This window comes from Salvia miltiorrhiza, chromosome 1 (genome assembly GCF_028751815.1).
Source record: "Salvia miltiorrhiza cultivar Shanhuang (shh) chromosome 1, IMPLAD_Smil_shh, whole genome shotgun sequence".
Lineage (NCBI taxonomy): Eukaryota > Viridiplantae > Streptophyta > Magnoliopsida > Lamiales > Lamiaceae > Salvia > Salvia miltiorrhiza.
This window is the reverse complement of record NC_080387.1, coordinates 4,242,174-4,256,080: the sequence shown is the minus strand read 5'-3', so window position 1 is coordinate 4,256,080 and position 13,907 is coordinate 4,242,174.

The following is a 13,907-nucleotide window of genomic DNA, read 5'->3' as shown; positions in this document are numbered from 1 at the left end:
ATCGCAACAAAAGGCGAACCGATTATATGTATGAAGACACATAACCGTGAGTGTATCGCTTGATCTCAAAAAGGAAACTAAGTATTTCAAACATCAAGACTCTATTATCATAAGGGCAAAATAGTAATTTAAATTACATCGTTTGAAACTCTCCCCCATCAGCACCAGACCAATCTCGCTCCCTGCTTAGCCTGCACATTTAGAAATATATGCAGGGCGTGAGTACATAATACTCAGTGGGCAAAAGCCGAAAAACAAGAAAGATGCTCTTAGAGCTATAGGTTTGAAGCTTGCCACATCTCAGCAATACACAGAAATAAGTTAGTATTAAATGAATCTGTGCATGCAGTTTTCATAATCATGACATCATAAATAAGTAACTGCACAGTTTAAACATTCATCATGTATGTACCACATCCACTACTCATCATCAAAGGTACTGAGAAGTAGGCCTCCCTCTCAAGTACCGTGACCGGCCGACCCGATCGACGGCTCACAGTCACCTCTGTGCACAAAATCCCGCTTGTGGCAGGACTGAAATCGTCTCATCAGTAGAGGGTAACACACAAGCTCAACATCAAAATTTTGGCAAGTCAAACAGTTCTCAAATATCATTTAACTCAAATCATTTGATCAACTCATTGTATCATCAAATCATTTTAGAAAGCTCGGATAATATACGTATACTCAAAATATTGCCCACCTGAAGTCCTTCGCTTATTCTGGAAAGAAATCCGGCAACTTACTTCTTCGTCTCGCTCGGGCCTTCATATGTCATCATCACATCGTCATCGTCATCGAAGGTTCATGTGATAAAACAAACCTTAGTCAGAACTCAATTCTAAATCCAATCTCATCTTAACTATAACTTCTCACTCAACGTCTATTTACCCGTTAAAACTTGATCCCTAGGTATACTCGGCTTCTAAGGATTCACACGTCCTATTATCGACTTACTCTCAACTCGGCTCAAATTCATAGCAATCAAGCATATAAACAAGTATAAACACTTAAGCATATTAAAAACACACATAAACAAGTCAAAAACAAACTTTACTCTGCACTGACTCAACTTTAAAACATCACCAGACTCTGTACAGAACTCTCCTGGGGTCGTAACTTATACCAAAAGAAACCTCTTCGAGTCTAGTTTCATTTAAAAAAAAGTATAATCAAACAATCCAAGTATTTTAGGAGATATGACTGTTTTACTACAGTCTACCATATTCGGCAGTGTTTAGCAACCGAAAAGTTAGATTTTTGAAAAATAGTAAACGTTGTCAAAACGGTCTGAAATTTTGTAGGTACTTATCTAAGACACTCAGGTCTCAACCATAAAAATTTGGGTTCCATAATGCTAAGGCAAGCTACTGGAAACGATGACTCTATTGGCTACTCACCGAACAATTCGGCAGAACGTAGCAGGTTTAGTTTTACATTTTATAAAAATAGCAAACGAAGTCCAACTGACTTGATATTTTACCGGTGTGCTCAAGACTCTCAAATATACCTACCATAAACTTTTCAGAGTTTTTGGGTATCAAGAACCCCTCGAAAAAAGTAAGTCAGTGCGTCGTGAAAAACGACTCCGAAACATACACACAAGCAAACATGCTCAACTCAACATTTATACAAAGCAAACTCATCAAAGCTCATTTTAAGCACTTATAGCACTTAAAAACATTCAAATACAACAAAATACTCATAATACTCAATCTCAACTCTTTTCTTTCATCATCAACTCAAATCTCATAGAAAACACTTCAACGAATGCATCAAACAAATTCTCTTTTCAATCTCATGCTCGAAATTACTCAAATATGATCATTTACATCATATAACTCCTTATTCACATATTCATTCTCTTTTTATCATAAAAACTATATTTTAATGAAAATCCATGTATCAACATAAAACTCTTAGCAAAACATGGATAAAATTCTAATAATGATCATAGAGCAAATTGACCTCATTTTATCAAGCATCAAACTCACATCATACAAAACTCAAAACTCATACAAACTAAACTAATCCAAAATTTTATTTAGCCTACAATAGACTTAATCAAACATGCAAAGACACTACTATCATGCTTAAAAACATATATTTTAAGCAAAATCACTTAAATAACACATAGATCAAAAAGTCCTAATTTTTACTAAACTAACTCTTTGAAATTTATAAACACATATGAATCTTTAATCTATTCATATATCTTTCATTTTTAACCAATTAATCTCACATAAAAACCATCAATTTACATATAAGGGCATATATACACATATCCCTAATTTTAGTAAACTAACTCACATCAAAAACTCCAATGGACATCATATACTCAATTTACTCCATCAATCATCATCATATACATCTCATAGACTCATTTACATCATCAATTTATCTATTAACTCATTGACTCAAAATTTCCCATTTTTGGGTAAACTAACTCCCATCGAAGTTTTCACATAACAAGGCACATATTTCACAACATACCTCAATCATCAATACACATCACATAACTCTCATTTTTCACCCCAAATCAAGAAAAGAAAAAGAAAATTTTTGAGGGGGTGGAGACCCACTTTTTTCGAAAATTTAGAGAAATAGGGAGGGGGTGATTTTCTTGCTTCATCTTTCAAGAATACACTCACACAACATCCTTCAATCAAGAATTATAGAAAAACATGGCCACTTACCCAAATTCTCACCAAAATTCACACTTTCTCACTCTAACTTTGGAGCTCTTCTTCAAGGATTCTCTTGATCAAAAGTGGCTAGAATATGTTTATGGAAGATATTAGAGTGGTTTGAGGTGTTTGGTAATATTTTTGGAAGCTTCGAAGGTTTTCATTAATGGAGGAAAATGGTGGAATTGAGAGATGGAGGAGATGAGTGTGTTGGGCGAAAATTGTGTGTGAGGGAGAGAGGTGAGTTTCGAAAATTTCAAGTGAGGGAGAGAGAGGAATTAGCTTTGCAAGATTGTGTTTGATCTTGTGTATCTTTAAAGAGATTTTCAAATCTTAGGGAATATTTGCTAATTAATGGATGATCTCTCTCTCTCTAATCTCTCTCTCACTCTAATCTCTACACTTCTCTCTCTCTAATCTCTACACTCTCAATCCTTACTCTCTCAATAATATACTCTCAATCTCTACTCTCCCAATCTCTACACTTAGTAATTTGAGGCATATAACATATGGTAGTGAAATTAAAATAAAGTGTGAGAAGGGTGATCAAATAAAAATCACAATAACTATGGAAATGTCACTCATTAATAAAATACCATAGTATAATTATTCATGTGACCAAAATAATAATTATAGCACACTCACTCAGTTATAATATTCCTCTTCGTAGGAAAAATAATTTTAAAAAAAATATTATGCTTGGAAAAATTTTCATAAACCGGCATCATTCGATTTCTCGATAAAAAAAACCATACTTGCTTTGGAAACTTAAACAAAATTCCAAATGCTAAAGTCTCGACTAAAAATCATAATAACTCGGTCACAGTGACACACATCACGAAAATCACATAATTAATCAGTCACGTAATTTCACATAATGTCACATCAAAGCAGTCGGCAAACACAAACAAACTAGACGTCTCTCGGACCGACTCTTTTCATCAGGGTTCTCACTCTTTCTTCCTCGACTCTATGTCAGACTCATTATTCCTATTTTCTTTAATAGGTCAGTCAATCTCTAATAACTCGGTATCTGGTAAATCTATTCCCGGTAATCGGAAATAAAATAAAATCTCAGCTCAATTCAATCTGCATCTCTATCTCAGCTCATTTCTCGAATCTCATCATTCTAACTCTATCATCGGTTTAGTCACTCGTATCTCTATTTAAAAGACAACTGTCTTATTTGGTCATAAAAAAAAAGTAATCTCGCATCTCGACATCTCAGTTCTCTCAATAGTGTTAAGACACTATCTCACAACATAAGGAAAAAGTACGGGGTGTTACATCCTACCCCCCTTAAAAAAATTTCGTCCCGAAATTTGAGTTATTCACCTTCGGGAAAAAGCTCTGGATACTTCTCTTTCATCTTCTCTTCAAGTTCCCATGTTGATTCTTCTTGACCGTGATGTCTCCATTGGATTTTCACCAAAGGAATCGACTTGTTCCTCAATTGTTGGATCTTCCGGTCCAGAATAGCATCAGGTCTCTCTTCATAGCTCAAATCTGGTTCCTGGAAAGATTCAACATGGATAATTCAAAGCCGGTGAGAGTGCCGTTGGGTAGTTGCTTAAAGCCTTCGAAGAAGGAGTCACCGAGTACAAAGGAAGAACGCGCCCAAATGAAGAATGTTCCCCAAGCTTCGGCAATTGGCAGCATAATGTATGCCATGGTGTGTACAAGGCCAGATATTGTGCATTGACTCAACCCAAAACACCTAAGGGATTGACTCGCAATCGTACGAGGTCGTCCTAGTGTAATAAGCTAATCCAAGTCGTCTCTCAAGGAAGGCTAAACAGGGCTCTGATCATGCTACGCACAGAAAACAAGAAATAAACTTAAACACTCTAATCAGAAGGTTGGGTCTGACACTCTCTCTCCGATTAACTAATGCGTAATTAAAATAAAGCATATAAATCTATCTAGGCGAAAGATAGGAAGCAGGCAAAGGAAGCAATAAGACAACGTAAAGAACTAGGGTTCTAATCTAACAATCTAGAAAGCAATAATCAAATCCAAAATCATAAAGCAATAATTATCTAGGCAAGGGAAATAAACAAGCATGAAAATCTATGGCAAACACTAATCATGATTTATCGTAAGGAACATGTAAATGAAAAGCAACATAATTTCAACGGAGTATTACTCTAACAAATCAACCAACAATCTAACTATACTAACTAGGCAATAAGATTAACAAAGCATAAATCGATGCTAAATATCATTATCAAAATGTATTCAATTATCCAGGAAAAGAGCAACCAAGAAATCTTGTAAAATTCGATAAATCAATAGATAGAACTTACAATTGATTAAAGAAAACAACGATCTAGCGTAATCCGAGAGTTTCTAATGTGTTTCTCCCTATCAAAACTCTAAGAAAATATAGTAAAAATGGAGTTGGAGGCTGGATTGGTCGAGAGTGGGCTCCAAAAACCAAAAAAATGGGTTTTAAACCCTCAAAAACGTAACTGCAGACCGCCCAGGGACGGAGGCCGCCGTCGCACGGCGCCGCCGTGTATGCCTTTCGCAGACTGCAATGCGCAGCGTTTTTGTTTTGGTCCGTTCTCCCTCGTTTCAAGTCGGATTTTAGATCCGTTTTCGCCTACGAACTCGTATCGAGACGAACTTCGATTCTTCTTCAGACCATTCAACTAAATTCTGACTTTACTTTTGTTCACATATCAATCAATGTGAGCACAAAATCCTGAGACAACAAAATTAGCACAAAAGCTCAAATCATTCAACTCTTAAGTGAAAGAGACCAAAATAAAAGTCAATATAACACGTAAACACCCAGAGATTCATCATAAAATAGGGCTAAACAACCCCCCCACACTTGATCCTTTGCTTGTCCTCAAGCAAAGTCACAACACCAAATGATAGTTCGCAAGAAAACCTTCTTCACCATTCACATCTCCAACCAATCAAAGTCTCTTAGCCATTACATTCCTCACGAGATGTTCATTGTTAAGATTTTAAGAAGCAACAACCACATGATACAATTCAATCCGATCAGACCCGATTCTCCGCTAGAGGTGAATTTCCTAATGTGATTGCCTTTATAATCAAATCCCATTTTCCTTGAAGATGATAAACAATCAAACCAAATATAATTTTATACATCTTTCTTTTCAAGGTGATGTTATTCCATTCTCAATAGATGGGCCAACTTTCGTGAGATCAACACTTTTGGAGGTAATCCAAAATGTTCTCACGTGGTTTTCCATGCTCATAACACTACCGTCAGAGGAGCAGAGACCCAGAGCTATAGAAAACTTCACAACAAACCAACATTCAAACTCAAGGGATAAGATCGTAGGCTATCACAATGAAAACACTCCCTCTAGCATCTACCGGACAAATCACGTCAAGAATAGCTCATAAGGGTGTTGCATCCAAAACATTAAACAACTTACATCAAGTGAGGAATATGCATAGCCTGAGAGACAAAGATAGCAACCAAGCCAACACAATTCATGAAATTTACTTCTCAACAAATAATCAAAGTGTGCATTATTACTTGAAGCCAAGCAACAATCAAGAAAAAGGAGACCATTTGCCCCACACAAGAAAGCCCAAAAAAACAACAAAAAGGCACCCATAGGATCAACAAACACCCCCCCCACACTTAAAATCTAGCACTGTCCTCAGTGCTCGCAAAAAGAGGGGTGAAAGAGAAAAACTTCCCTGAATATCGATCCAAGTGGCGAGCCGTAGTATCCCACGATGTTTGCCAATCCTCATCTATAAACCAAACAGTCCCCAACGCACCAACCTGCACCAAACAACAGAAACAACAGAAACACAAACCCAAACAAAACGAAAACAAGGGAAAGCAAGAAAAACATGGGTTGCCTCCCATGCAGCGCTAGTTTTTAAGTCGCCAGCCCGACTAAGAGGATCCCTTAACCAAAATCCGATTGAAGCGTCAGCTGCTTAAGTGCCTGTGTAAACACGTCTTCGTGAATTGCAGCTGCAGGTCCTCCAAATGAGCGCTCCATGCTCATATCATGAGATGGTCTTCTATCCACACATCCAAGGAGATCGAGTGACACAACCTCATCAAGCTTCTCTTCCAGTAGCAAGGCACACAGAAAGCCTTGCTCTATATCATCTTCCTTTTGCAGTTTTTCCAAAAATTCCTGCTCAATGTCAGCCTCATCCTGCAAGTTAGCAAGGAATTCTTCCACAATCTCGTCCTCCTCCTGTAACTTATAAAGAAAGTCCCGCACAATACAGTCCTCATCCAAAACATCAAAAGTCTCAACATAAGAACAGTTTTGCAATAAGGGGTACGAGTAGGAGATTTCTTATCAAAAATAGAGAAAGTTACAGACCTCCCTGCCCCCGCCATACTCAAATTTCCAGTACTCACGTCAATACGAGTATGGGTGGTGGCCATAAAAGGTCGGCCAAGCAAAATAAGATGCCCATTCTCTCCTCTAATCCCTTTTCCCACATCAAGGACAACAAAATCAGCCAAAACTCTAATCCCCCCCTCACAACAACCTCAACATCCTCAACAAGGCCTCGTGGGCTGCTAATAGAGCCGTCAGCTAGCTCTATCTTCATATTCGTGCATTTCAGCTCTTTATTACCTAATTTCTCAAAAATATCAAGCGGCATCAAATTGACTGCCGCGCCCAAATCAAGCATTCCAAAAACTTTTTCGACCCCACCTAAGCTAATATAAAAAATAAAGCTACCTGGATCTCCTTGCTTGGGTGGTGGTTGGTCTGGTGCAACAGTGACATGTGGCAGTGGTTCACTGGGGCATTGGGTAGCCGTGATTGCTTCCACGGTTTTGCTTCTCCATTTCCCCATGGTTATTGGGGCATTGTCCTTGACTACCGCCACTGCATGAGCTTGATGCGGCTGTTTGTCCTGGTCTGGGAACTTCCCAGTTGGCTGTTGTTGCTGCAGCTGATTCAAGGCTCCTGTTAGTTGCCCAACTGTAGTCTCGAGGCGCTTGATGGTAGCACTCTGAGCCTCCATTGCCTATTTGCTAGCTTGCATGAAAGCTTGCATCTGATCTTCAAATAAGGGGCCCGGAGGTTGGTGCTGCTGAGGTGGGTAGAACTGCTGCTGGTTCTGATAACCCATGGACTGCTGGAATTGACAGTATTGAGATCTCTGCCCGTGTCCTTGCATGTGACCCTGGAGTTGCCTACTCGAATACCCTTGTGCAAAAAATACTTCTACTCCTCTTTCATAAGTACGCTCGCCCATCCTACGGCACTCGTTGGCTCCATGGCCATATTCACCGCATATGCCACAACCTTCTGCTGGTGGCGCGTGAGCGGGTGGAGCCTCCACCTGGTTCATCCTGAGGTGTTGTACTTGCCTCATCAAGTCCGCTACTTGCTTCTGAAGCTCATTGTTTGGAGCTACTGCAATAGCTTCAACCCTCCTTCCTCTTACCGACTTTTGTTGGGAACTCGCGGCAAGTATGTTGAAGATCTCCTTGAGTTCGTCAGCTGTCTTCCGAGCAATGTTGCCTCCTGCCGTGCTATCCACCATAAATTGAGAAGTCTGCAGCAACCCGTCATAAAAGAGTTGCATCAACATCACTGGGGTTAACTGATGCTGTGGGCACTGGCGGAGGAGCTCCTGGAATCTCTCCCAAGCCTCATGAAGTGGCTCGTCGGCTCCTTGAACAAAGTTCATGATTTGAGTTCTAATCTCTTGTGTCTTGTGATTTGGGTAGAACTTCAACATAAACTTCTCACAGGCCTCTCCCCAAGTAGTGATAGAACTAGGCGGTAAGGAGAGAAGCCAAGTCCTTGCCCGATCCTTAAGTGCATACTGGAAACATTTAAGCTTCAGTTGATCTTCTGTGATCTCCAACAATGGAAAAGTTTGCACTTGGGTGCAGAAGTCCCGGATAAATTGTAGGGCATCTTCATTCGGCAACCCATAGAAGAGGGGGAGCAGAATTGAATCATTGGGCTTCAGGTTGTAATTCCTGACTGCAGTGGGGAGCACAATAGCTGAGTTCGTGGCCTCTATGAAAGGCCGGGTAAAATCTCCCATGTACTGCAAATTTCTTCCTGCCATCTTCTCAACTCCAACGCTAGATAAAATAGACTCGGTACCCTCTCCTATGCTTCAAGCACCTCGCGTGCACGGTGAGTGTTGTCAAATAGAATGCCAAATTCCTGTTAAGACTTTAACTTCCTAGCAACACAACACTCAACAAAACAGATCAAACGCACCGGTGGGAGAAAGAAAATAACCGAGCAAAAATAAAAATAAAATAAACACGGAAAATAAAGTAGCACAACCAAACGCCAAAAGCCCTCCCCGGCAACGGCGCCAAAATTTGACTCAACCCAAAACACCTAAGGGATTGACTCGCAATCGTACGAGGTCGTCCTAGTGTAATAAGCTAACCCAAGTCGTCTCTCAAGGAAGGCTAAACAGGGCTCTGATCATGCTACGCACAGAAAATAGGAAATAAACTTAAACACTCTAATCAGAAGGTTGGGTCTGACACTCTCTCTCCGATTAACTAATGCGTAATTAAAATAAAGCATATAAATCTATCTAGGCGAAAGATAGGAAGCAGGCAAAGGAAGCAATAAGACAACGTAAAGAACTAGGGTTCTAATCTAACAATCTAGAAAGCAATAATCAAATCCAAAATCATAAAGCAATAATTATCTAGGCAAGGGAAATAAACAAGCATGAAAATCTATGGCAAACACTAATCATGATTTATCGTAAGGAACATGTAAATGAAAAGCAACATAATTTCAACGGAGTATTACTCTAACAAATCAACCAACACTCTAACTATACTAACTAGGTAATAAGATTAACAAAGCATAAATCGATGCTAAATATCATTATCAAAATGTATTCAATTATCTAGGAAAAGAGCAACCAAGAAATCTTGTAAAATTCGATAAATCAATAGATAGAACTTACAATTGATTAAAGGAAACAACGATCTAGCGTAATCCGAGAGTTTCTAATATGTTTCTCCCTATCAAAACTTTAAGAAAATATAGTAAAAATGGAGTTGGAGGCTGGATTGGTCGAGAGTGGGCTCCAAAAACCAAAAAAATGGGTTTTAAACCCTCAAAAACGTAACTGCAGACCGCCCAGGGACGGAGGCCACCGTCGCACGGTGCCGCCGTGTATGCCTTTCGCAGACTGCAATGCGCAGCGTTTTTTGTTTTGGTCCGTTCTCCCTCGTTTCAAGTCGGATTTTAGATCCGTTTTCGCACAAACTCGTATCGAGACGAAATTCGATTCTTCTTCAGACCATTCAACTAAATTATGACTTTACTTTTGTTCACATATCAATCAATGTGAGCACAAAATCCTGAGACAACAAAATTAGCACAAAAGCTCAAATCATTCAACTCTTAAGTGAAAGAGACCAAAATAAAAGTCAATATAACACGTAAACACCCAGAGATTCATCATAAAATAGGGCTAAACACGCATGCAGTGGGAGTAGTGAGCCGATTCATGGGTGATCCGGGCAAGCAACATTGGGAAGCAGTCAAGTGGATTCTTCATTACTTGAGAGGTACCACGAACAAGGCTTTATGTTTTGATGGAAAGAGTATTGAGTTAGTTGGATTTGTTGATGCGGACTTGGCATCAAATGATCTCGATGAGAGAAGAAGTATAACAGGGTATGTATTTACTTATGGTGGTACTACTATTTCTTGGACTTCCAAGCTACAGAACATCGTTGCTTTGTCTACCACGGAAGCTGAGTATGTAGCCGTAACGGAGGCAAGTAAAGAAATGGTGTGGTTGCAGAATTTTTTAAGTGAACTTGGGAAAGAGCACAAGAGTAGCACTCTCTACAGCGATAGTCAAAGTGCTATATTCTTAGTAAAGAATCCGGCGTTTCACTCGAGAACAAAGCACGTGGAGTTGAAGTATCACTACATTCGACACCTTTTAGAAAAAAATCTTGTTAGGTCCGGGGGGTCTCGAATAGGTGTATGGGGGGGGGGGAATACACCTATAGGCTATTTTTACAACAATCTACTGACCTCAATCAGAGGGATCTCAGTCAGAGATCAAAACGAAACTTTACACGCAAACAAGGACTCCTGTTTTACTGAAATCAGTTTTGACCAACAAGGTTGACGACTGATACTGAAAGCTCTTCAGTAATGAGTTATCAGTTAAGTTGCTGGAACTTAACTGATCCAAGTAAGGGCTTCAGTCGTGTTTGCTAAGATAGAGATGATATCACTCTTCCTTACTATCAGAGGATAGTTCAGTCAGATAGATATCATACGCAGCGGAAATTAAACTTCATTTTGTAATAGCCTCGGTGGAGCAGATAGTTGGATTAAGGTTTCTCTTTGTTGTTAGTCAGTGTTCAGTTTTATCAATAGAAATAGCACAAGTAAGAATGTAAAACTGAAAGCTATAAACAACACAGAGACTTTTACGTGGTTCGGAAAAACCCTTTCCTACATCCACGGCTGGTTGATTAGACCAACAATCTACTCCGCAAGTGCTTCACTGGTGCACTGCAAACCGTACCCGTGTGCTTGCCTGGTGCACACAACCGTAAACTGAAGAAAACCCTTCTTCAGCACCCACACATCTCGCGTAGGATTTCCCTGCTAAGCACACCTCGTGCTCAGACTTTTCACTCAGAGTTCAGAGTACCTTCCTAAACTCCGAACCACTCAAACACTCTTATGGGGGGGGAGGTTTGAACGAGTGCCAACTATACTTACAAAGAACAAGTTCTTTGAAGCAAGTTTGACCTTTGGCTTCTGGGTAAACAGATATATGCCTAGGGTCTAAGAGAATGTATGTAATCAGCAGTGACTAATTTTGGCTTTGGAATTCTCTTCTTCGATTCAAGCTTTGGGGCGGTTAAGCTTTAGGCTGAGTAGCAATTTCGGCAGAGCTTTAGCTTATGTCGTTGAATCGGTGAAGGTTGAAGTGATCCTCGAGCGCTATTTGTAGGAGAACTCTTGAATAGATCCGTTGGCGTAAATCGTCCTCAAGATTTCTTCCGTTGGAGAGCAATTCGAATTTGGGCTGAGGCTTCAATCTTCGAGGTTCCTTGTCTGTGTGGAAACGGCTATCTTTGATGGACAGGAGATGTGACATCTCTAAAAAGTAACCACCAGATAGGAATGACCTCTGCAGAGATAAGATATTATGAGATCTCTGCATTTAATGCGGCTGTACTTGTGCGTACGTGGCTTCCTCTGAACGTTGGAAGATCAGTCCTAGGAGGAATGTTCAACTGATACTTGACTTTAGTATCAGTCCTTTGCGCGCATTAAATAATCAGTCTTCAACTGATTCTTCAACTGATACTTCAGTTGGTATCTGCAGTCTTCAGTCTTCAGTCTTCGTTCTTCAGTCTTCAGTCTTCAGTCTTCGACACCGCAACTAAACTAGAAACGAACTCTAACACTTGAGTTCAAAATGATTCTAGTCTATTACATATAAGTCCTATGAATTTTGGTATCATCAAAACAAGGGTTAGGATATTCCACAAGGTTCCCAACAAATCTTGTAGCTTGAAAAGATACTAGGAAGCAAGAATCCAGCCGACATGTTTCTAAGGTGGTGACCTTAGAGAAATTGAAGCTATGCATAGCTTCAATTGGCCTTGGAACTTGAAGATCAGGCTAGGCGATGCTAAGCGGAACAAGGAGAAGAACATGAAGATGTGATTACTTGGGGTTTCAGTCTCCAAGTGGGAGATTGTTGAGGATGGAGTCTGATTGGTTTTAGGCTGTAGTATTCTTGGGGTCCAAGCATGTCTCCTAGTTTGACTAGGGTTAGAGCTTCATTAATATTGCTATATATATAGCTGTTCTCCCATTGTAATCTGTATCCGAAAAATCATATAGTGAAAATCGTGGCTTGGCTTTGCCCCAAGACTTAGTTACATAACGTAACGAACTGGGTAAACAATTCTCGTGTGTGTTTCGTTCTTCTTTCGTGATTGTTGTTGTGTTTATTTCCTAACACTTCATCGAATAAAACTCTAGCATAGCTATCTTGGACTTCAAGTATATCTCTAAAAAAATCTTCAAGGAATATTCTGGAGCAGTTCGGTATCACTTCCGGTATATCTCAGACAGTATCAATGATCAACTTAATAGCTATACAAATGACAATACATAAAATAGAGTAAATCATACTCTAACATTTGCCCCCTTTGTCATTTATATAGATAAAACAAAAACTATTGCTTCAACATGTGAATGAACAGAAATATGTATATTAGCTCCCCTTTACACCAAAAACTCCCCCTTAAACAAAGATATCAGAGTAGTACAACAGCAGAAGACAGTAGAAAAACATTTCTAGTAACAGGGAGCTAAATAGCTAAAATTGTAATGACCAGACTTTTAATTGAGGATTAAATTCTTCTAATGACTGATTTAAGGATTTATTCTGATAATTAGGGTTCGGCATCCATTAATAAAACACGGACTTATATGAATTTGATGATTTACACACGTGATAATTTATTCTTATTTTAAATGAATGATGCGCTCAAAATATATCCTGAGCCCATTAATTTATTATTTAGGATTTAACACTGAAATGTTAAATATGAATGTTATTTTTTATTGATTGTTAAAGTGGGTTCATATGGTTTTTTAATTTATTAAATAACAATCTCATTTAAATTGGGGAATCAATGTATGTGTTAATGTATTTATATTGAAATTGTGCTTACTTATGTGTAAGATTAATGCATTAATCTTTAGATATTTTTGTTAATTATGCTTAAGAAATACGTGGCCATAGTTTATCCGCATCCCCTCATTCTTCTTTATAGCCAACCCCACCCCTTCACCATTTCTCACCTCTGCAGCCCCAATTTCACACATCCATTAAAGGTAATAGAATGAAGATATTTTATCTCTTTCAATTGTGTGAAATACCAATTATGCAGAGACAACAATATACACCACCAATTAAGGTGTTCTTCCTAAACTGAGCTCATTTATTTTGAGCTGCTGTATTTCGTTCAAGTTTTGCTGAGAACCACAAAATCAAACAATTACTCATATCTCAGCGCCACCACACCATCATATGCTCATTAACAAAGAATTACACATGCTTTGATATATGTAGAAAATGAGGAGCAAGTTCATAGATTTACAGTTACTAAATATGTACATGTGAACTGAAGTTACAAGGAAAGACTTAAAACTTTTATTTGAGCAATTACAGTATATGATTCTTGCACAAAGA